The 22,058-nt window shown below is 42.4% G+C and overlaps 1 pseudogene; it reads right to left on the bottom strand.

The window, feature by feature from the left end:
- Positions 1-391: 391 nt before the first annotated feature.
- Positions 392-4,740, bottom strand: LOC123729807 (ubiquitin carboxyl-terminal hydrolase 1-like; annotated as a pseudogene).
- Between the last annotated feature and the right edge of the window lie 17,318 nt (positions 4,741-22,058).

The following is a 22,058-nucleotide window of genomic DNA, read 5'->3' as shown; positions in this document are numbered from 1 at the left end:
AATACTTGCCTAACTTCCTTTAATAATGGGCAATGATGCGCCAGGCAAGCTAGTTAACTTTAGCATACTACATCTACACTGAACGAAAATATAAACACAACATGTAAAGTGTTTTTGTTTATTTCAGCTCATGAAACCATCATACATTTTCCATACGCGCAAAAAACTTATTTCTCAAAATCCATGTTAGTGAGCGTTTCTCCTTAGACAGGTGTGGTATATCAAGACGCTGATTAAACAGCATGATCATTACACAGGTGCACCAGTTTTGAGGGAGCATGCAAGTGGAATGTTAAGGAATGTTTAAAGGGATCATAGGCTGGTTATAGACATCAGTGACAGGAGTACCAGCATGTCAACCAGGCTGCATTTCAAGACGAGTCCTCTTGTCTCAAAACACCGGGAGACCTTTTACAAAGCTCTCCTCACTTCCCTCTGATATTTGAGAAAGAGGTGAGGAAAGAAGACTTGAGGAATCGAGGAAAATACTTAGTTTGATCACTCACACCAGTTGCGGATTTAGGTATAGGCCGCATGGGGCGCCCGCACAAATGTTTGGGGAATGGTGACATTTGCACGATCGGTTTTCTATCGCTCATTTGCACGTCACGTCAATGATATGTCACCGTGTGGGACTGTGGGTCAATTAGCCTTGTCGGAGTGGGCGCCCTGATTCTAGTTTGTGAGCTAGGCAGGCTACTGCCTGGGAAGGTCTCCCACTCAGAAGTACGAGATGGGGAGGGGGCGGGGGTAGGTTGACCTCAGGTCTCCCCACTGGAAGCCCGGGGTAGGGGGAGCGGGGAAATCTATCAAATAGCGCACCTCTAACTTTGTACAGTACTAATGCAATTAGTAAAATCAGTCACACCACGGAAATGCTACCAAATAAACCACAATTCATTCTGGTTATTATGGTGCTAGCAGAGTTGGCATTAGCAGAACCATTTTGTCCTTCACCACTGAGACTGTAAGACACTTCCCCGTCATCATAATCCAACACCTCTTCCTTGGGTTGCGGACGATGCAATTTCCCACCACACTCCTCTTCCTCTCCGCTCTGCTTCTCATCCCCCTCGGGCAGGCGGACTTTGGTTTCCTTGAGGTCCATCATCCTGAAGTAGGTGGTGTACCGTCCGCTGGAGATGGTGACAGCGCTGTGAATGACCACAGCAAACAGCTGGTAGTGCTGCCCTCCAGTGGCTGAGGGGTGCATGCACCACTCCTCCAGAGAGCGCTTGAAAGGGGTCTGTAGGGGGGGTATTCACCTTTGAGAGGCCGGCGTACGGGTCCATCCTGAACAACACAGAGAGAGAGAGAGTCCGTTTACACATGCTGAGTAGCTTGAGACACAGAGGTTACAAAGATGGTTGTAAAACAAACACTGAACTAATCTAAACCTTCCTTTTTTCATCAGATCGGCTTACCAAGTACTGTTGTACAATATGGTGTTGCGTTTCTGTGTTATATTATATCTGATTGTGTGTTGAAGTTGTATGTAAGTGACAAAGCATCCATCTACTGTAACTAGAGTAAGAGCAAAACCAAGCAGACTTGAGACAGAGGGCATTATAAAGGACAGAGAAGCACTTGAGGTGGATGGTGACGACCTCTGGGGGTTCAAACAAACGGCAGACTCCTCTCAGCCTCAGTGTAGTGGTGGCAGGTCTCACAGAGGTACTCTCCTGCGATCCTCTCCACTGAGGCAAACTGGGAGATGGCCCACTTCAGAGTTCTCAGCTCCAGCTTGGGGTCAGGGGGGACTGGAGGGGTGGTGAGCAGAGCAGAGCAGAGGAGAGGGGGTTAGGGTGAGAAGGTAGACATTGCGGAGACTGTTGTTTGGGCTGATCTTTGAAACAGCTTGTTTAAGTGGTGACTTCATGTATGTGTGACCGTGTGCTAACTTGTGTGCGTGTATAGCACAGTCTCTAGGCTGCAGGATTGCCGTATTAAACAAGAACCCTGTGTGAGTGTGTGTACACATAACACCCCTCACATTCCGAGCTATTGTCTGGGGTGCGGTGTTCGTCCGCCTGCACTGGGACACTGATGTCCTGGAAGTCTTCTCTCAGCGTGACACTCACATTACAGACAGCGTGTCCTCAACACCAGAAGGCCCTGGAACAAACGCTCCATCAGGTCCACACCCAGGCACTCTGGACAGGGGAGAGGAAAAGATAGTCCGGATTCAACATAGTAATAGACAAAACATAATAGCCAAAGCAAGGGTACAAAAAAATGTGACAGACATGACACGGTCGATGAAGTAGATTTCCAACGACATGTACTCAACTATAACCTCACTTTCACTTTTAGCTTTCTCCTCCGCTTCCTCTGTTACCTCTGTTACAGGGTTTTTCCTGTGTTCCCCACCATTCTCCTGAGGTTGGCTACTCTGCGTGTCCTCCTGGTCAGGTTCGGCTGTCTCTGTCTTCCCTCCTGTGTGGCAGCTAATCCAGCCCATGCTCATGAACTTAGAGAAGATACTGGGCTGCTTCCCTGAGGACAGCCAGCTCAGCTTGGGCCACTTCTTCACCTCTGCCTCTTTAGGGACCGCCTCTCCTTTCCCCTCCACGTCGCTTTCCTTCTCTTCTTCCTGCTTCTTCTCCCCCTCTTCTTCGCCTTCGAATTTTGGAGCTACAGTGTTGTCACTGGAGGACTTCGTCTTGGGTTGGGTGAGAGGTTTCCTGTTTTCGGCTGCCGATACTGCCGCCTTGGCCTGCCTCTGGGTAACTCTTCCTCTTACCGCTTGTTTGACCATCATCGTTAAGTGTGATTTCTGATGTTTTGGCCTGTTCCTCTGTTGCAGTTTGTTTTGGTGCCCACAGTGGTGGCAGTGTCTGGCTTGACCTCTGACATCATCATCATCCTGGTCACCCTCCTGTTCCTTCCTGATGGTCTATGAGGCCTCCTGCATGTATCCCAGGATGCATTGGAGCACCTCCTGGGTGTAGTGCTGTCGGTAGCCCTCGTATTTGGGATTCAGCTGAATGTAAAACACTATTCAGAGTCAGTCAAATATTGAATTTAATATTTATTTATACAGGTTATTCTCATTGAGAATCTATTTTCTTTAGACTTCTAAAAGAGACATATCAGGTACCTACCCCTCTTTCAGCAGTCAGGGGGTCCAGAAGAGGTGGTGCCGATGCACATGGAGTTGCTGGATAGTTTCCACAGTTTGATCACCTTAATGGAACAGCTCCAGTCCAGCTACCTACTCCACCCTAACAAGTTCACTGACGGGGAGCTGGCCAAGCCTCCACACAAACTACTCAACACACTCAGTTCAGACCCCAGCCCTACAGCAAGGCCCCGCAATACTGGGTCACATTCATTAGGCAAAATGTTTCAGAATGTTCTGATATAATGGTTGTGTAATATGGAGAATGTACTTAGGTTTTTCTTCATTTATAGAGGCACAGAGCAGTTTCACTTTTTTTTTATAAAAATGGTTTATTACTGACAAAAAAGCAAAGTACAAATACTGTATCGATAGGTCTGTATAGCAGCAGATCAGGTTTACATTATTTGGGTGGTATAGCTATCTAATCAGGTCTAAAAAACAGGGATATAGGCCAAATCTGAAAACTAAGTGAATATATTGATAAAAGTCACCTTGTCCTAAAGAGATGTACATGGTTATCAAAACATAATGCCAGGGTAAGCCTACACAAAGCACAACCCTTATTTTAAGTGTTTCTAAATTACCCTATGGGAAAAATGAATGGTGGAAAAACAATTGGAAACATTTTCCTGTTTGACCTGTAGGTTTTAGGGGTATTATGACTCAGACTGTGGTACTCTATGGGGCAGGTGGACGGGGGCATTGCCATGAGTGTGGCCAATGGTGCGGTCCTGTTGGCTGCAGTGACCAAATGTAGCCGTTTTAAATTTCCTGCAATTCTACTCATTTTGCCATCAGGCTGAGAGAAAAATGTGCAATTTTAAAGCAAATTTCCTGGAATTCTACACATTTTCCCATGGCTTATGCTATCCGAGTGACTCAAACATCATAAAATCTATGGGGTCCCCATGCCATGACAAAAATACTCCTAAATGCATATTATTTTTTACATTTTTGATTCTCCCTGACTGTCTAGCTTTTATGTTGGTGATTGTTAGTTCTCAAAGATTATATTATAAAAAAGATATAGGTCCATTATCTTTTCTACATACTTTATCTGGTTTAAGTTTACACTGAAAACGTTTTTCCACCCCCCAAAATTATATATTATTTTTTACTGTTTGGTCATAGGCAGCCCAAAAAAAACACTTAGACAGCCCGCCCAATACTTTTCTATGCAGAATAAAACCCTGCCCTCCTCTCCTTGACACCTCACTGCAGACCTGGTCAAGAGGGAAGGGTTTGAATGTCTCTCTGATGTTAGCCTGAATATAAATGCAACATGCAATAATTTCAAAGATTTTACTGAGTTACAGTTAATATAAGGATATTGAAAGAAATTCCCATTCCCATGACTGGGAATACAGATATGCATCTTTTGGTAACAACGACAAAAAGTAAGTAGGGGCATGGATCAGAAAATCAGACCATATCTGGTGACCACAATTTGCCTCATGCAGCACGACACATCTCCTTTGCATAGACATCAGGCTGTTGATTGTGGCCTGTGGAATGTTGTCTCACTCGTCTTCAATGGCTGTGCGAAGTTGCTGGATATTGGCGGGAACTCGAACACTCTGTCGTAGGTACACGTTGATCCAGAGCATCCTAAACATGGTTAATGGGTGACATCACAGGAGGTTGGTGGCACCTTAAAACCTGTTGGGGCTAGGGGGCAGTATTGACAATTTCGGAAAAAATATGTGCCCATATTAAACTGCCTCCTACTCAAACTCAGAACGTAGGATATGCATATTATTAGTAGATTTGGATAGAAAACACTCTGAAGTTTCTAAAACCGTTTGAATGGTGTCTGTGAGTTTAACAGAACTCATATGGCAGTTAAAACCCTGAGAGAAATCCTAACAGGAAGTGGAAATCTGATGTGTGGAATCACTTTCAAGCCTTTGCCTATGAAACACACTGTAAATTAGTGTTCCTTCCTACGGCTTCCACTAGATGTCAACAGTCTTTACAAAGTGGTTTGAGTCTTCTCCTGTAAAAACTGACCGAACGAGAGGCCTGGAAAGTTTGTCATAGGGGGAAGTCCATTTCTACTATGATGCGCGTGCCCGTGGGTACTCTCTCGTTCCGAAATGTTTTGTAAGACAATGCAATCGTCCGCCTTGAATATTATTGAAGTTCTGATTGAAAAAAGCCCTAAAGATTTATGCTATACAACGTTTGACATGTTTGAACGAACGTAAATATATAAATAATTGCACTTTCGTGACGACAAGTCCCGCATTTTGAGTAGCCTTCGGAACGCGCTAAGAAGAAGGAGCTATATGGACATAAATTATGAACTTTTTCGAACAAAACTACATTTGTTGTGGACCTGGGAATACCTGGAAGTGCCTTCTGATGAAGATAATCAAATGTAAGTGAATATTTACGATAGTATATTTGATTTTAGATGGTTCCAAGATGGCGCTAACCTGTATCGCCTAGCCTATTTTTCTGAGTATGGTACCTCATTTATTGCAAAGTGTGATTTCCCAGTAAAGTTATTTTGAAATCTGGCAATGCGGTTGCATTCACGAGATGTTAATCTATAATTCTTTGAATGACAATATTATATTTTACCAATGTTTTCGAATAGTAATTTTGTAAATTGTAGCGCAGGTTCACCGCCAGTTTTGGAAACTAAATATTTTCTGAACATCACCGCCATTGTAAAATGCTGTTTTTGGATATAAATATGAACTTAATAGAACAAAAAATGCATATATTGTCTAACATAATGTCCTAGGAGTGTCATCTAATGAAGATTGTCAAAGGTTAGTGCATAATTTTAGCTGGTTTTCTGCTTTTGGTGACGCCTGTCTTTGCATTGAAAATAGCTGTGTGTAATGTTTTGTCAATGTACTGTCCTAACATAATCTAACTTTATGCTTTTGCCATAAAGCCTCTTTGAAATCGGACAACGTGGTTGGATTAAGGAGATGTTTATCTTTCAAATGGTGTAAAATAGTTGATTGTTTGAGAAATTGAAATTATTAGATTTTTGCTATCTTGTCAAGCAATCCCGTTACCGGGATAGGAAGGGAATGGGCTTGTGGTATGGAGAATGGGAGAATGGGCTTGTGGTAATAACTGGAGCGAAATCAGTGGAACGGCATCAAATACTTTCAGGGCCATTATTATAAGCCGTTCTCCCCTCGGGAGCCTCCACTGGGCAGAGGTGTAAAGTACTTAAGTAAAAATACTTTAAAGTACTACTTAAGTAGTTTTGGGGGAGTTTCTTTACTTTCAATATTTTTGGCAACTTTTACTTCACTACATTCCTAAAGACAATTATGTACTTTTTACTCCATACATTTTCCCTGACACCCGAAAGTACTCGTTACATTTTGAATGCTCAGCAGGACAGGAAAATTGTGTAATTCACACACTTATCGAGAGAATATCCCAGGTCATCCATACTGCTTCTTATCTGGCGGACTCACTAAACATATGCTTCAGTTTGTAAATTATGTCTGGGTGTTAAAGCATGCCCCTGGCTATCCGTAAATAAAATAAAAAACTAGAAAATGTGACCGTCTTCTGAAATGATTTATACTTTTACTTTTGATACTTAAGTACATTTGAGCAATTACATTTACTTTTGATGCTTAAGTATATTTAAAACCAAATACTTTGACTTTTACTCAAGTAGGTTTTTTACAGGGTGAGTTTCACTTGAGTCATTTTCTATTAAGGTATGTTTACTTTTACTCAAGTATGACAATTGGGTGCTTTTTTTCACCCCTGCCACTGGGTGACATGTCTGGTGAGTATGCAGGCTTTGGAAGAACTGGGACATTTTCAGTTTACAGGAATTTTGTACAGATCCTTAAAACATGGGGCTGTGCATTATCATGCTGAAATATGAGGTGATGGCGGTGGATGAATGGCATGACAATGGGCCTCAGGATCTCATCACGGTATTTCTGGGTAATCTAATTCCTCTCTATAAAATGCAATTGTGTATGGAACGCCGTTTGGGTCTTTGCGTGTCAAAAAGATACACGTTAAATAACAATATGTAAACTATGTGGAAATGTTGGCCAATCACTATATGAAAAACTTCTCATTCATCATCACCAACTAACGACTAAGTCATGTCGAACCTTGAAAACATGAGACCGCTTTTAAGTTTTGCCAGCCAAGTGCAACCACCTTAATAACCTACCTAATTCTGGTAGGTTAGGTAATACTTGGAAAAAGTCAACATTAACCGGGCACAACTACCTAGGAACGTTAGCTTGCTAATGATTGCAACATCTACCGTGGGGTGCGCGAGTATGGGCGGTGTCGATTATGCTGTGTCTTTATTGTAACTTTTATAACGTTTTCACATGTCAGGTTTCAATCGTTCAGGAGACGGAATAATGCTGGAGTCCAAAGGCGGCAAACCGGGAGAAGCAGGTTGATAACTATGAGGGTTTGCCTGATCGCTGACCCTACCATCCGGCAGCTGAACAGGATAGGTACATTTTCCCTATATCCATGTAGTACATGAGGACACAGTGCGATGCACAGTGCATGCTTTGTAAGTAAGCTAGGTGTGAATCCATCTTGTGATTAAACATAGACTTATTGTAGGTTATTTTACTGATTTAAAGATCATGGACTGTTTCCCTGTTTTATATTAGGATACGTTTTATTAGATTAAAATAATGTTTCCATATCTCAGTATCTTTAGAGTATCCTGTGAGGCAGATCAAAGTACCCTATGGTCAGGAGGAGAGCAGCTTCTTGAAGGTTTTGGGGGAAACATTCCCCCAGATGAATCCAAATGTAGAGGCCTTTAAGACAGACAGGAGGAGTCTAGTTCCCCTACAAAAAAAAAGGGATTGTTGTCAAGACAATGGAGGACAGAGATGGTGTGGTTGAATTGGTGGCTCAACAATTTGTCCAAGGGAGCATGCAGGTGGCCTTGGAGCAGTAAGTCAACTCTGTCATAAATCTGTGAAGTACTTGTCATTACCTCCTCTAACATAAGTATTTTTAATCAGTCCAACCCCCTAAATCAATACACATCACTATATTGTCCTTAACACTTATTTTAAATATACATACTGTCTCTAAACCATAACCGGTTCAAATATCGTCTCAACTCTCTTGGGTTGCTCGAAGCATTGGGGAACCACACGGACAGCTTCCAAGCACTTTTTGTGGACTCCATAAAGCCTCCCACTGCCAGGGACCTGTTTAAAGTAACCTATTCCATACCTGGTGGCAACCGGCGGTGTTTGGAGAACGACACCATCTGCCACTGGTTCAACTGGCTGGCTGAGGTGCAAGGTAAAATAGTCAATTGTTCAAGTTTATCGGTAACTGCATATTATTCCATTTTGTGATTTAAATATGTATTTTAAATGTTTTACTGTGTACTCCTCAGATGGAGAATGTCCTCCTTTAACGGTGGCGATGGTGTTGGAGTTTGCTACTGGGGCAACGGTGGTGCCACCCCTTGGGTTTGAGGACACCCCGACCATCAAATTCCTCCACACAGCGCGAGGGTGTCTCGCTGGGCAGCAGAAGAAAAAGTACCCAGAGGTAAACACGTGTGCTGTGACACTAAGGCTCCCTCTTCATAGCACCTACAATGCCTTTAGGGAATTCATGACCTCCAGTATTGTGAATTCCCCACATTTCGGTGTTGCATAAAAACATTTTTACAATACATAATTGTATCTAGTAGCACTAAATTACAGTAGCAATTGAGTGTTTGAAAATGTAACTGCACATCAACATTTAAGCATTTATCTACTTACATCTGTATTGTTTGTACAGTGCATTCAGAACATATTCAGACCCCTTGAATTTTTCCACATTTTATTACGTTACAGCCTTCTTCGAAAATGGATACAATCATTTTTTCCCCTCAATCTACACACAATACCCCATAATGACAAAGCAAAAACAGGTTGACATTTTTGCAAATGTATAAAAAAAAAAGGAAATATTACATTTTTTACCCTTTACTCAGTACTTTGCTGAAGCACCTTTGGCAACAATTACACCATAGAGTCTTCTTGGGTATGACGCTACATTTTTATTTATTTAATACGTTTTAGAATAAGGCTCTAATGTGGAAAAAGTCAAGGGGTCTGAATACTTTCCAAATACACTGGATTTCCATATTGGCCGTTATTGTTCACTTAATGATCATTAATATTAAATTAAACAATCCATATTGCTTGTCTTGGTGTTAAGGTTTAGTTTTTTTAGAAACACTTTACTGACACTTCGCTAATACCCAATATCCTTTGCTGATATTGACTGAAGTACTGCTGTCATATTGCAGCCAACTCATCCAAATCTGATAATTTGATGTCCTACATTAAGAACAAATTAACTTCAGCCATTATCATTTAATTAGAACTACATGAAATAAGGCTTCCCATCCACTGCATTAAGTGACAGCTCCACTTCTGGGAACTGCACCTTCGTAGTGACTAATGGAATTTCAAATGCATTGATCTAAGAACTAGATCCATTAGTCCTAGGCTCTCCAACCCTGTTCCTGGAGAGCTACCCTCCTGTAGGTTTTCACTCCAACCCTGTTCCTGGAGAGCTACCCTCCTGTAGGTTTTCAATCCAACCCGGTTCCTGGAGAGATACCCTCCTGTAGGTTTTCAATCCAACCCTGTTCCTGGAGAGCTACCCTCCTGTAGGTTTTCAATCCAACCCTGTTCCTGGAGAGATACCCTCCTGTAGGTTTACAATCCAACCCTGTTCCTGGAGAGATACCCTCCTGTAGGTTTTCAATCCAACCCTGTTCCTGGAGAGCTACCCTCCTGTAGGTTTTCAAACCAACCCTGTTCCTGGAGAGCTACCCTCCTGTAGGTTTTCAATCCAACCCTGTTCCTGGAGAGCTACCCTCCTGTAGGTTTTCAATCCAACCCTGTTCCTGGAGAGCTACCCTCCTGTAGGTTTTCAATCCAACCCTGTTCCTGGACAGCTACCCTCCTGTAGGTTTACAATCCAACCCTGTTCCTGGAGAGATACCCTCCTGTAGGTTTACAATCCAACCCTGTTCCTGGAGAGCTACCCTCCTGTAGGTTTTCAATCCAACCCTGTTCCTGGACAGCTACCCTCCTGTAGGTTTACAATCCAACCTCATTAACTCATTAAGCAGGTAATTATTAAAATCAGGTGCACTAGATTAGGGTCGGAGTGAACCTACAAGACAGTAGCTCTCCAGGAACAAGGTTAGGAGCCCTGCACTTGTCCATCTTCAACCACATCATTTGATCTGTCACAATGTTATGTTACTAACTGTAATAGGTTGCTGTTAATCACAATTATATCAAATGTAACGGGGGCGAACCACTATCTTCATAGTTTATTTTTTTAACTATAGGGCGTTCTCCACACTATTTATTTTAACAATTTATAAAAGTCCCAATTAGGCATTACAAGAATGTAAGTTCTGTTTTAATAATGTCCATTCAGAATGTTCTGTTGTCCTCCCACAGCAGGCACGCTCTGAAGGCTCCAATCCAGTGCTTGCAGTAGGCCTCTCCTGGGTCGTGTTGTACGGAGTGGAAGACAAATATTGTGTCAGCAGATGGAATGCTGTGCTAAAGAGCCATAGAGCAAAATACAATAACCATAGGCCGTATATCTTAACAGTACCTGACTCTCTCCAAATATGGCCAAACAGAATCGTACTGGAATGGGGAAGTACTTAACTTGTTAAGGCCACCTGTGTCTAAACTCTGGTCCCCATCCGTTTAGAGTTGAAGATGTCTATCGTACCTTTCTAGAGACCAAATCATACAGTGTGTGAAAGAGGGGGAATGTTAGTATTATAAAAATGAACTGATTCAAAGGAACGAGTGGCACTGAAGACATAACTGCCATAACCCTCTGTAGATTGTCAACTCCCAGGCTGCCTCTGGGGCCTTCCAATGGAATTATTGTCCGCAACAGTTCCATCTGTGTGTTGCTGATGGTGAACTGGATTTGTGGCACAATCACCCATTCCGACCAATAAAGAGCTGCGGCGCCAGTGGTTGGGGGAGCTGAGATGGTGGCTTGAGACCTGATGGTGGTTGAATTTGGGGCGAACAAATCCCTTACTGCTGTCAGATTGGCCCTCTGCATTGCCAGGGAACCCGAGACGAACAACTGCAGAGGTGACTGCCGTTGTTCAGTCCTCAGCCCATGGCGGTTCCACTGACTGGCAAACACAGCAAGATCTCTGTTCACCCGTGGCAGGAACACAAAATGCAGTGCCCACAGGTGCACCTCATTGTTGATGTCGATGATCTGCTCCATCTCCAAGAAGGTGAACAGGTCATGGTAAACGTTGGAGACTCCATGCCAGACGTCCCCCCCACAGCCGCTCTATCCTCTGGTTGTGAGTGCTACTTCCTCTGAGGGCACTTCCCCTCTCACCACCCCTGAACTGCTCCATGAAGGCACAGATAAGGTTGTTTTCACCACCCGGTCACATCTCACCCGGGATGGTACTCCGTAGCTGGTGACGGCTGCATCGAATGTCTCCATGACTGTGGCACTTCCGTTGTTGTCAGAGGCCTTCAGAAACACAACAAGTCTGCTGTAACCATCCACAGCACCATGAATAACAATCCTCCACCTAAAAAAGATACATTTGTTTTACAAAACCATTTTTTTCTCTTATAGTGACGCCATTCTGTTTTTATTGATATCAGCTCTTTGATCCTCTCATCCAGCTGAGCGTCTGACAACAGTGAGTAGGACCTGAAAAGCTGAAAATGACTAAAAACTAAAATAACACAAAAAGATACATCGATCAGGAATGTGATCAAATCTAGAGAGGATCTAGAGATCTCCCTCCAGTGTTACAATTGCTTTATTCAATTACGATAACTTACCTCCATGCGCCGCTTGACCACAGAGTGCGACGCATTGAGAACATCTGCCATTTGTCTGATGGTCATATGGCAATCTATGAGGAACTCAAGCTGCTCCTTGGTGATATGATACCGCCTTCCCTCCAAAGGCGCTTGATAGGATACTGAAATAAAAAATACAATAGATAAATACAAAATACACTCCTAAAAACTTTAGGTTAAAAGACTATAAGATCACCATATAGAATTTAGGAACAGCATTATAGGCCAACAAAATGTTTTTTTTCATTGATTGACTTGACACAGGAGACTTGACACACAGCCTTTGCCACACATGCTGTACAAAAAACGAATTATACAAATGTAACAACTTGCCATCTTCGTAAGGTTCCCGTTGTTGGATGTCATTTGCCTCTTGTAGGAACTCCTCTGCAACAGCAATTAGATTGCTGGCCATCTCTTCATCAATCAAATGACCGCTCATCCAGCGAAGGCTCCGCAACATGGTCTCTAGCCTGAGAAATAGACCGCAGACCTGATGGTCACATGGGAACGTGTGTAAAAAGTCAACCCGAAAACCAGCAGGCGTGTCCGTAAAGCCTCTCACATTTCTACAAACCGACTTCTTCTCTGTTATTATTGCGGTCCGCAAACAACTGATATAGATGCATGCCGCCACCTATTCTGTAGTAATTCATTACACTTTGTGAATAAAAAAAATAAATAAATAAAATTGCCCTTCCACTATACCTATTAAAATCTCACTGCTATTCCACTACTTTGACCCTATCTGATCTTTCACCAGGCCAGCAGCCTAGGAAGACTGAACACTATCATTCAAAACACCTTGTAACTCTTATGCAGTAAAGCCTCGCTATCCCAAGGACTTCTCTGCAGCTGCCACCACAAACTCTATTTTCATGGCAATGAACGCTAAGAAACCCACCTTACTGAAGCACATATTATTCCTATCACTCTCGATTGGTCTCAGCCTACTCACATGGATCCTCTCAGAATCTCTCACCCTGTACCCATCTTCCTCTACTACTCTCTTCACCTACTCTGCACCCCCACAGCTAACACAAACATTTTCCACCAATACTACACATTCTTTCGTCTCATGCCCTCCTGCTCACTTCTCACATCTAGGAATCTCCCTCTTACACACTGCTGCAACATGACCATAAGCTTGGCACCTAAAACACTGTAATATGTTCGTGACAACAGCTCTCACGGGATAACTAACACATCCTAACTTGACCATGTCGGGCAAAGACTCTACATCAAAACTCAGCAGAACAGACAGTGTCTTTTCTATTTCACCACGCTCTCCACCGGGTCTGCGTCGTACCAAACAGCAGGCATCGCAGACACCAGGAATCTTCAATTTCAGGTGATCCTCCTCAACACTTTGCTGGTGACACTGTCAGTGATTTATTTAGAATTCAAGGCACACTTAACCAGCATGGCTACCACAGCATTCTGCAGCGATACGCCATCCCATCTGGTTTGCGCTTAGTGGGACAATCATTTGTTTTCAACACGACAATGACCCAACACACCTCCAGGCTATGTAAGGGCTATTTGACCAAGAAGAAGAATGATGGAGTGCTGCATCAGATGACCTGGCCCCCACAATTACCTGATCTCAACCCAATTGAGGTGGTTTGGGATGAGTTGGACTGCAGAGTGAAGGAAAAGCAGGCAACAAGTGCTCAGCATATGTGGAAACTCCTTCAAGACTGTTGGAAAAGCATTCCAGGTGAAGCTGGTTGAGAGAATGCCAACCGTGTGTAAAGTTGTCATCAAGGCAAAGCGTGGCTACTTTGAAGAATCTCAAATATAAAATATACTTTGATTTGTTTAACACTTTTTTGGTTACTACATGATTCCATATGTGTTATTTCATAGTGTTGATGTCTTCACTATTATTCTACAATGTAGGAAATAGCAAAAATAAAGGAAAACCCTTGAATGAGTAGGTGTGTCAAAACTTTTGACTTGTACTGTATGTATATATATATATATATATATATATATATATATATATATATATATATATATATATATATATATAATACACACACACTGTTCAAAGGTTTGGGGTCACTTAGAAATGTCCTTGTTTTTGAAAGAAAAGCACAAAACACCAGTCTCAACGTCAACAGTGAAGAGGCGACTCTGAGATGCTGGCCTTCCAGGCAGAGTTGCAAAGAAAAGCCATATCTCAGACTGGCCAATAAAAATAAAAGATTAAGATGGGAAAAAGAACACAGACACTGGACAGAGGAACTCTGCCTAGAAGGCCAGCATCTTGGAGTCGCCTCTTCACTGTTGACGTTGAGACTGGTGTTTTGCGGGTACTATTTAATGAAGCTGCCAGTTGAGGACTTGAGATGCGTCTGTTTCTCAAACTAGACACTATAATGTACTTGTCCACTTGCTCAGTTGTGCACCGGGGCCTCCCACTCCTCTTTATATTCTGGTTAAAGCCAGTTTGCGCTGTTCTGTGAAGGGAGTAGTACACAGCGTTGTATGAGATCTTCAGTTTCTTGGCAATTTCTCGCATGGAATAGCCTTCATTTCTCAGAACAAGAATAGACTGACGAGTTTCAGAAGAAAGTTCTTTGTTTCTGGCCATTTTGAGCCTGTAATCGAACCCACAAATGCTGATGCTCCAGATACTCAACTAGTCTAAAGAAGGCCAGTTTTATTCCCTCTTTAATCAGCACAACAGTTTTCAGCTGTACTAACATAATTGCAAAAGGTTTTTCAAAAGATCAATTAGCCTTTTAAAATAATAAACTTGGATTAGCTAGCACAAAGTGCCATTGGAACACAGGGGTGATGGTTGCTGATAATGGGCCTCTGTATGCCTATGTAGATATTCCATTAAACATCAGCCGTTTCCAGCTACAATAGTAATTTACAACATTAACAATGTCTGCACTGTGTTTCTGATCAATTTTATGTTATTTTAATGGACAGAAAATGTGCTTTTCTTTCAAAAACAAGGATATTTCTAAGTGACCCCAAACTTTTGAACGGTAGTGTATATAAATAAATATCAAAGCAAAAACTAAACACAAAAACGACACAATCACCATACCTGATACATACTACAACATGCCCACACTTGTCCATGAACACACAAAAATACATAGTAACTCCCCTTTCAATACACATATTTACACTGAACAAAAATATAAACCCAACATGTATTGGTCCAATGGTAAATACGCTGAAATAAAAGATTCCAGAAGTGTTCCATACGCACAAAAACGTATTTACTGTGAAAATGTGTTTACATCCCTGTTAGTGAGCATTTCTCCTTTGCCAAGATAATCCATCCACCTACAGTGGTGGCATATCAAGAAGCGGATTAAACAGCATGATATTCCACATGATATTACACAGGTGCTCCTTGTGCTGGGGACAATAAAAGGCCACTCTATTTTTCTCGTAAAATAGCGCTAATATTCCAACCGGGCAACGTTGTATTCATTCAAAGGCTGAAAGAAAAAAAATGGAGAAGTCTCGTGAACACGCATCTCAGTCTCACTGTCCCCAGGCTGACCACTTACAAACTCTGCTGTTGTACTTTGCCCAGAGACAGCAGACACCCCATTCCACTTTCTGGCGGCTTTAGAGAGCCATTGGAAGCCTTAGAAAGTGTCACGTTACAGCACAGTGCTGTAATGTCGATAGAGCTGCAACAGAAGGACAACAAATTGTCAGACAGGGCACTTCCTGTATGGAATCTTCTCAGGTTTTGGCCTGCCATATGAGTTCTGTTATACTCACAGACACCATTCAAACAGTTTTAGAAAGGTTAGAGTGTTTTCTATCCAAATCTACTAATTATATGCATATTCTCATTTCTGGGCAGGAGTATTAACCAGATTAAATCGGGTACGTTTTTTATCCGGCCGTGAAAATACTTCCCCCTATCACAAAGAAGTTAATGGCCATGTACTCTTATAATCTCTACTTGGCACAGCCAGAAGAGGACTGGCCACCCCTCAGAGCCTGGTTCCTCTCTAGGTTTCTTCCTAGGTTCCTGCCTTTCTAAGGAGTTTTTATTAGCCAGTGTTTCTACATCTGTATTGCTTGCTGTTTGGAGTATCAGGCTGGGTTTCTGTATAGCACTTTGTGACATCTGCTGATATAAAAAGGGCTTTATAAATAAAATTGATTGATACAACACAATGCCACAGATGTCTCAAGTTGTGGGAGTAGGCAATTAACATGCTGACTGCAGGAATGTCCACCAGAGGATTTGGCAGTGCGTCCAACCGGCCTCACAACCGCAGACCACATGTATGGGCTAGCGGTTTGCTGATGTCAACGTTGTGGCAGTGGGGTTATGGTATTTTATATAACCTTTATTTAACTAGGCAAGTCAGTTAAGAACATATTCTTATTTACAATGACGGCATAGGAACAGTGAGCTAACTGCCTTGTTCAGGGGCAGAACGACAGATTTTTACCTTGTCAGCTCAGGGAATCGATCTAGCAACCTCTCGGTTACTGGCCCAACGCTCTAACCACTAGGCTACCTGCTGCCCCGTATGGGCAGGCATAACCTATGGACAATGAACACAATTGCATTTTATTGATGGCAATTTGAATACACAGAGATACCGTGACAAGATCCTGTGGTTCATTGTTTTGTGCCATTCATCCGCCGCCATCTCATGTTTCAGCATGATAATGGACGGCCCCATGTTGCAAGGATCTGTACAACATTCCTGGAAGCTGAACATGTCCCAGTTCTTCCATGGCCTGCATACTTACCAGACATCTTACCCATTGAGCACGTTTGGGATGCTCTGGATCGACGTGTACGACAGCGTATTCCAGTTCCCGCCAATATCCAGCAACTTCGCACAGCCATTGAAGAGTGGGGTAACATTCCACAGGCCACAATCAACTGCCTGGTCAACTCTATGTGAAGGAGATATGTCGTGCTGCATGAGGCAAATGGTGGTCGCACCAGATACTGACTGGTTTTCTGATCCACGCAACTGCCTTTTTTTTTAAGGTACACTAAACATTCACAAAAGTATGTGGACACCGCTTCAAAATAGTGGATTTGGCTATTTCAGACTCATCCGTTGCTGACAGGTGTTTAAAATCAAGCACACAGCCATGTAATCTCCATAGACAAACAATGGCAATAGAATGGCCTTACTGAAGAGCGCAGTGACTTTCAACATGGCACTGTTACAGGATGTCACCTTTCCAACAGGTCAGTTTGTCAAATTTCTTCCCTGCTAGAACTGCTCTAATGAAATGTAAGTGCTGTTATTGTGAAGCCTAAGATCAGCATGCGTAATGCCAAGCGTTGGCTGGAGTGGTGTAAAGCTCACCGCCAGTGGAAACATGTTCTCTGGAGTGATGAATCACGCTTCACCATCTGACAAGTCAACAGACGAATCTGGGTTGGTGGATACCAGGAGAACGCTACCTGCCCCAATGCATAGTGCCAACTGTAAAGTTTGGTGGAGGAAGAATAATGGTCTTGGGCTGTTTTTCATGGTTTGGGCTAGGCCCTATAGTTCCTGTGAAGGTAAATCTTAATGCTACAGCATACAATGACATTCTAGAAGATTCTGTGCTCCCAACTTTGTGGCAGCAGTTTGGGGAAAGCACTTTTCCTGTGTCAGCATGACAATGCCACTGTGCACAAAGTGAGGTCCATACAGAAATGGTTTGTCGAGATCGGTGTAGAAGAACTTGACTGGCCTCTCAACCCCATTGAACACCTTTGAGATGAATTGGAACGCCGTCTGCGAGCCAGGCCTAATCGCCTAACATCAGTGCCTGACCTCACTAATGCCCTTGTGGCTGAATGGAAGCAAGTCCCCGCAGCAGTGTTCCAACATCTAGTGGAAAGCCTTCCCAGAAGAGTGGAGGCTGTTATAGCAGCAAAGGGGGGGACCAACTCCATATTAATGCCCATAATTTTTTTATGAGATGTTCGGCAAGCAAGTGTCCACATACACTACATGACCAAATGTATCTGTGACCAACAGATGCATATCTGTATTCCCAGTCATATGAAATCCATAGGTTAGGGCCTAAGGAATGTATTTCAATTGCCTGATTTCCTTATATGAACTGTAACTCAGTTCCATGTTGCGTTTATATTTCTGTTCAGTATATTCAGTGCATTCGGACAGTATTCAGACCCCTTGACTTTTTCCATATTTTGTTACGTTACAGCCTTATTGTAAAATTGATTAAAATGCCCCCCCCTAAATCTACACACAATACCCCATAATCACAAAGCAAAATAGGTTTTTAGAAATATTAGCAAATTTATAAAAAATAAAACTGAAATTACATTTACATAAGTTCTCAGACACTTTACTCAGTACATTATTGAAGCACCTTTGGCAGCGATTACAGCCTCGAGTCTTCTTGGTTATGACGCTACAAGCTTGGCGTAACTGTATTTGGGGAGTTTCTCCCATTCTTCTCTGCAGATCCTCTCAAGCTCTGTCAGATTGGATGGGGAGCGTCGCTGCACAGCTATTTTCTGGTCTCTCCAGAGATGTTCGATCAGGTTCAAGTCCAGGCTCTGGCTGGGCCACTGAAGGACATTCAGAGACTTGTCCCGAAGCCAATCCTGCGTTGTCTTGGCTGTGTGCTTAGGGTTGGTGTCCTGTTGGAAGGTGAACCTTCACCCCAGACTTGTCCTTGGTGCACCGGAGCAGGATCAAGGATCTCTGTGTTCAGCTTCCCTCGATCCTGAATAGTCTCCCAGTCCCTGCCGCTGAAAAACATCCCCACAGCATGATGCTGCTACCACCATGCTTCACCGTAGGTATGGTGCCAGGTTTCCTCCAGACGTGATGCTTGGCATTCAGACCAAAGAGTTCAATCTTGGTTTCATCAGACCAGAGAATCTTGTTTTTCATGGTCAGAGTCCTTTAGGTGCCTTTTGGCAAACTCCAAGCGTTCTGTCATGTGGCTTTTACTGAGGAGTGGCTTCTGTCTGGCCACTACCATAAAGGCCTGATTGGTGGAGTGCTGCAGAGATGGTTGTCCTTCTGGAAGGTTCTCCCATCTCCACGGAGGAACTCTGGCGCTCTGTCAGAGTGACCATCGGGTTCTTGGTAACCTCCCTGACCAAGGCCCTTCTACCCCGATTGCTCAGTTTGGCCGGGCAGCCAGCTCTAGGAAGAGTCTTGGTGGTTCCAAACTTCTTCCATTTAAGAATGATAGAGGCCACTGTGTTCTTAGGGACCTTCAATGCTGCAGACATTTTTTGGTACCCTTCCACAGATCTGTGCCTCATGTCTTGGTTTTTGCTCTGACATGCACTGTCATTTGTGGGACCTTATATAGACAGGCGTGTCCCTTTCCAAATCATGTCCAATCAATTGAATTTACCACAGGTGGACTCCAATCAAGTTGTGGAAACATCAAGGATAATCAATGGAAACAGGATGCACCTGAGCCCAATTTCTAGTCTCATAGCAAATAGTCTGAATACTTATGTAAATAAGGTACGTTTTTTATTTTTAATACATTTGCAAACAATTCTAAAAACCTGTTTTGACTTTGTCATTATGGGGTATTGTGTGTAGATTGATGAGAATTTGTATTTATTTAATCCATTTTAGAATAAGGCTGTAACGTAACAAAATGTGGAAAAACTCAAGGGGTCTGAAAACTTTCCAAATGCACTATATATATAACATGTAAATGTCACACCCAGATTCAATCAAACGTCTTTCATCTGCCCAACTTTATAAAACACAGAATCTAGTGGAATGTAGCTCTTAAAAGTACACAAATTAACTCTAACAAAATGACTATATTCAAGGTTAGAGTCAAGAAATGTACATTCTATTGATCTATTAAATAGTTTACATTTTAATATATCCAAATCATATAGCGAGCAATATCTGAGGGTTTATACTTGTATCTGATCTATCAAAGTTAATCATCAAAACACATTTTTAAATGTTTAATGAGCTGAAAATGAGCTGTTATTGGCAGACAGTTTTGGAAATCTCTTTGTTAATGGAATATTAGGCTAACTATTTCACCACATGGTGATGTCACCCTGGAAGCCCAAGACTCCCTCCCACCAAAACAGGCAGAAATTTCCAGTGGTCTTTCCTAACAGCTCTTACACTAAAAGGACATTGTCCTCATGTTCACAATTACACAGTATTATTCCAACCTCCATAGTGTAGGAATATATATTTTTTTAAACACAGCAAAATCTTTAATCTGATTTGAGACAGAAAACAAAAAAGGCCTATTATTGGTTAAGCTTTCGTACATACAATATGATTTCATGTGGCATAAAAAAAAAAAAATATTGCATTCTCATTCAAAAACATAAGTCAGAACACAGCCATGTGATTTCAGGTCCTCTGATGAGGAAATTGCATTTTCACAATTACAACAGTGGTATGTCTTCCCCTCCTGTGGATGTGTTCTTTCATGCCTATTTAGGTGCCTTAATTTGGTAAAGCTGTTTTTACACTGGGAGCAGTGGTAGGGCTTAACCCCTCCAGTGTGTTTCCGGTAATGCTTATTCAGGTTTCCTAACTGGGTAAAACTCTTTAAACAAAGGAAGCATTTTGGTAGGGCTTTTCTTGTGTGTGTGTCCTCTCATGCGTTTTGAGGTGTCCTAACCGGTTAAAAAGCTTTCCACGCTGGGGGCATTGGTGAGGCTTTTCTCCTGTGTATTCTCGTGTGGGTTTATTTTCACATTGGAATGGCTTTTTTCCTGTGTGTGTCCTCTCATGATCTTTTACATTCCTGAACCAGGTAAAAGTATTTCCATAATGAGAGTAGTGGTGTCGCCTCGCTGTTGTTTTGCATTTCTGGGTCTAATTCCCCTGAAGGACTCTTCCTGCTGTCAGGTTGAGAGTCTGGTCTCTCTCCTGTCAAACACAAACACAGTATTTAGTTGAACAGAGAAACCTAAATTAAACCTCCATAAAATGAAACAATCTTCCTATGAGGTTAAATTAGACTAGATCCCTCAATAACCTGGAGGTCAGTTTTCAGAACATGTCCATCATAAAAATAAAACGTGCTTGCCGTCACAATAATAATGTAGAGCTTCAAATTGAATCTTGCTCTAATGGAAGGTCGTGTTTTTAGGCTGAGCAGTATATTAATAGATAAAGAACTATTTCTAGCGGCAACCCGTCATTCAGAGCACCTGTTTTGAGCCCCACATTATTAAAAATTCTTTTTTGAGGGAGTTGCCTGTTTTGCATGTTATTTTGGCATTAATAAGTGTCACATATCAGCTTGCAAACTGTAAAAATCTTTGAGTTAATAAAGCCTCCATACAAACATGGTCTCTTTTTTGCTTTCTTGAGTAAGGCAGCTCCAAAATGCAGGTTTTTCAGCCTAGCTCAGTGCATTCTGTGGTGGTGGGGCAGCCAGCGGAAAATACGGAGCATAGGGGTTGGTAATGTAATCTAGTTGCGTCGTGATTGGCTCAGTGTTTTGTCACTCATGAGGACACCACGTCACCGCCAAATCTATGGGTAGAGCTCGAAAATTCAAGCCCCTTGGGTGCTGCCATAGAGTTACATTAGAAGTGCCCATCCCAAAAGGCTCAAGATCATTGGCCACAGATAAAATGAGGTCAAATCACGTTATATCTAAAGTAGCTTTGATTGGACTGATCATGTCAACATCATACTTCAAATCTTAGCTACCAGTCATCATCATGAATCAAGTTGGCAATCTACTGGCAAATCCGTTCATTCTATCAGTTCAGTTGCCAGAGATGCGACCCAGTCGTTAAGTCTTTTTGTTCCTTTTATGGACACGACCCAGTCGTTCGTTCTAAATGTTGAGGGCTGGCAACGTTCTTATCCCTTGCTTGTTAGCTAACCAACTACAGCTAACTTAGTCACATCAAACAGTGCAGCCAGAATAACAAAGTAGCTGCATTTGTATTTGTTTACGAAAAAAGTATTGTAAGTAGCTCTGGATAAGAGCTTCTGCTAAATGACTAAAATGTAAATGTTTAAGCTATTTTCTAGTGACATTTATTTGGATACATCCATAACAATGAGCTAATGAGGGGAGATTTCACCTGGCATAGAAAA

Source organism: Salmo salar, chromosome ssa23 (genome assembly GCF_905237065.1).
Source record: "Salmo salar chromosome ssa23, Ssal_v3.1, whole genome shotgun sequence".
NCBI lineage: Eukaryota > Metazoa > Chordata > Actinopteri > Salmoniformes > Salmonidae > Salmo > Salmo salar.
Note: the sequence above shows the minus strand (reverse complement) of the source record. Positions and strands in the feature narration are given on the sequence as shown.